Here is a 3818-nt window from a genome sequence, read left to right as displayed (position 1 = left end):
TTTGGTGTAACTCCACCCCAACAAAAATCCAAAAAAACTAGTTTTATTTATGTGTATATTTTTTCACTATTGTGATTTTTCCCTTCCTACATCTACTTTGTTTTTTTTCTAAAAAATTAGAACACCAAGAATATTTATCTTTTTATGGTAGCCTCATAATGAGAGAGATTTCTTTTGACCCCTTTATATTTTTTTCCACTTATATTATTTATATTTGACATGTACATATTTTTTAGACCCCTCAATATTTGATTTTCTTAGTTGTACTATTCACTTATATCATGATCTCAACAATATCTTCAATTATAGACCTACCAAATAAGGTCAAGGGTAGGTGGCATGCATACATGCACTATGGACGGCTCACTCTTGGAGGTATTCAAAAGAATCATCCAAAGAAGGACCCCACAAGGACCTTGTGCAGTGGAAAAAAACGGTCGGTTTTGCTGAATTTTTAAAGTTCACTCGCTCTCCGAATTTGAAAAGGTGATACACACAAAAGTTGTAGCTTGTGGGCTGAACTTTTGCCTCAAATTTTTTTTTATTTTTTTGAGCTACGAGCCGTGAGCTATGATTTTATTGGTAGACTCCAGTTTTCCCATGCTATGCAGCCACACTCTCTCTTCCGCTTTATCATTTTCCTCTTTCACACACACTTCTCCACTCATCATCCCCACCTCTCTCACCACTCCTCTCTGCACCCTACTCACCTTCTCCTCAACCTTGAAGAATAAGAGAAACCATGGTGAACTCATACCTCCCACACACAATTCCATTCCAAAATTGACCACCTAGTCTCATTTTTCCTCCTCCAATTTACCCATATCTATAAAAAAAACCACAAAATTCAGCCTCTTCTCTTAAAAGACAGCATCATGGTGGTTGATTACTCAGCTTCAATTACCTTTTCTCTCAAGGAAGGTCAAGAGTGGAGAAAAAATGTACTGTCAAAGCTAGTGGACCGTCAACAAGCGTCAAAATTGGCCCTACTCAAGACACTTGGAGCATCAACCTTGTAAGAAATCCACCTTTTCTTACCTCTTAAGAGTTTTTCTTCCTTATTTGTATCCTACATGGATACTCCCATTGTAAATATCCAATTCCATTTGTAAATTAATACTAACTGTACTAACACTAACCCACTATGAAAAGTCCTATCAACTCCATTTCTCTCCTCTCTCTTTCCCCACCAACTTCTTGATAATTCCAAGAAAAAGAAATTAGATAAATTGTTGAAAATCTAACCCAACCATGGTTAGAGGAGTAACCCTAGCCTTCAAAATTGCTATAAAAGGAGGATGTAGCTAGCACAAAAGGGGGAGCCATAAGCAAGAGCACTATGCTATAGCTTGAGAAGCCAAGCTCAACCTCTCTAGAAGGAGCTCTTGAGTGGAAGCTCATTGTCTTATGCATGTGCATATGTTGTAATAGGGGATTAGCAAGGGAACTCTATGCCATTGTAAGAGAGAGAGTGATCATTCAATTGAGAGTAGGAAATCTATCATTTCTCCTACTAGTGTAAGCCCAACATTTGCTGAATCAAGGAGGGTGGATTTGGACTAAGCTTGGATACTTTGTCTCCCTTCCAATGTGAAGTAATGGGCAACAATGATGCGTAAGTATCTTGGTGTTTTTTGTTAAGTTCTTGATAGCTTGTCTCTGGTGTTGTCATCAATCTAGCCATAAATCCCACATACTGTAAGAGGGCGACAGGGTGGAGAGGACTCCCCTGGCCTTAAGACAGTGATTGGGGTGGCTTTTCTTGTGATGTGTTGTGGTGAAATTTACGCAAGCTATGTTGAACAAATACTAATCTCACTTTGATTTGTCATGACAGATTTGTAAGAAGGCATTAGTGCAACAAGCATCCCCTTCCCCCCTCTCTCCCTTTCTTACATATATATATTTATGTTTGCTTGATCATTAACGATACACTTCAAAGCTGCCAGAGCACCATCTCTCTCTCATCTCTCTCTCTCTCTCTCTCTCTCTCTCTCTCTCTCTCTCTCTCTCTCGTGTTTTAGTGTGTGAGAGTGTTCCATTGGTGTTAGGGTTAGTGTAAATTCCTTGCTTGTTTGTGGGTTGCTCTAACGATTCTCCTCTTTTGCGTCCTAGTTCGCTCCTAAACTAGGTGGTGCCCCTTGTGTAGTTGGGATTTGGCTGGGGGTTTGTTGTTTTGGTTTGTGTTGTGTTGTGGCCCAGCCCCATTGAGCAGCACAGGAGCCTTGAAGGGTGTCTAGAGGTTGCTCTTCTTGTTGCCCGCCCTGGACCGCCTCAGTACAAAGGTGAAATGTCGGGTTTTCTCAATAAATGAATAATTACAAAAAATTATAATCCGCCAAGCAGTCATTTTCCATAGGGTGTGTCCAGCCGCTAACACCTTCAGAAAGCAAAGAAAGTTCTTGACGAGATTTCTATCTAGGAGGTCATCTCTTGGGACTGCACCCATTGTGGCATTTGCCCAAATGTAGGAGCTTCCTATCTAGAACGTCTTCTAGTGAATTGCATTCATTTTCCTAGGAGGGGTAGGGTGAGGAAGCTGTGGCTAATTTTAGTAGATGTAAAGCGAGGACATCCCTATGGATGCAATTACCTACACTTGAGAATCTCTATGCATTGATTGCCGAGATATGCCTTGGTCGACAACACAAGAGCCATAGGGTGAGGATGTTTTTAGTCAGGGGTTGTTGAAAAAATTGTCGTGATTGGGGATTCCTTGGTCCACACGTACACAAAATTTTGGTGCACCTGAGAAGCTTCCTCTTCAGAATGTCATCTCTTGGAGTAGTGCATCGATTGTGGCATATGCTGAGGAGGGGTAGGGTGATGAACCTGTGGGATGTTTTTAGCAAATGCGAAATGAGGGCATCTCTCCTTATGCAAAGGAATATGCTTGAGGGGCTCCCTGTTCGGGATATCATCTCTTACAATGCATTTTTTTATGGATATGCCCAATGGGGGCATGTCTAGGAAGCTCTGGGCTATTTTCAGTGGATGCAAAGCAAGGGTGTGTCTCCAGATTGAATCATCAACGCTTGCATCTCCCAGGACATGTGGGTAAAAGGTCTATTGTAAAAAAGACACCTGGCTTGGGAATTCCTTTGTCAACATGTACACAAAATTTGGTGTGCTTAAGAAGATTTCTGTCCATATTTTTCTCTCTTTGAGTGGATTTATTACGACCTGTGCCTTGAAGGAGTAGAGCAAGGAAGCTGTGGGCTATTTTCAGCGGATGCGAAGTGAGGGCATGCCTCAAAATGCAATCACCTATGCTTGAGGATCTCCTATCCAAAACGTGTCTATGAATGCATTGATTGCGGGGTATTTCCAAGAGGGGTAGAGCCAAGAAGATCTTGGTTGTTTGTAGCATTGATGGAATCTCTCCATATGCAATCACCTCCACTTGGATCTTGAAGGCATATGGAACTAATTTGGGCAAGAGAATTCACAATGAGATTGTTAGTCAGGAGCTGTTGGAAAAGAGGCCTTGATTGGGAGTGTCGGGATCGACATGTATGTCAAGTGTGGTGTCCTTTTTAGAAAGCAAAGAAAGTGCTTGAGGAGCTTTCTATATGGTAGTTCATCTCTTAGGAATGCATTGATTGTGGCATTTGCCCAAATGAGGCATGGGAGTGTCGGGATTGCCAACTGAGGTGTACTTCAAAAGCACAAAAAGTGATTAGGGAGATTCCTATCTGAAGGTTGTCTATTGGAATGCACTAATTACACAATATGTCAACAAGGGCACGACCAAGAAGATCTAGGTTGTTTGTAAGTGAGGTTGTTTCTTCAAATGCAAACACCTATGCTTGAAGCTT

The 3818-nt window shown here is 41.4% G+C and overlaps 1 pseudogene; it reads left to right on the top strand.

The window, feature by feature from the left end:
- The first annotated feature begins 2805 nt into the window (after window positions 1-2805).
- On the top strand, window positions 2806-3277 carry LOC147442064 (uncharacterized; annotated as a pseudogene).
- Window positions 3278-3818: the final 541 nt, after the last annotated feature.

The sequence above is a fragment of the Adiantum capillus-veneris genome, chromosome 14, assembly GCF_014529385.1.
Source record: "Adiantum capillus-veneris isolate H3 chromosome 14, ASM1452938v2, whole genome shotgun sequence".
In the NCBI taxonomy this organism is placed as follows: Eukaryota; Viridiplantae; Streptophyta; class Polypodiopsida; order Polypodiales; family Pteridaceae; genus Adiantum; species Adiantum capillus-veneris.
This window is presented reverse-complemented; position numbering and strand designations above follow the sequence as displayed.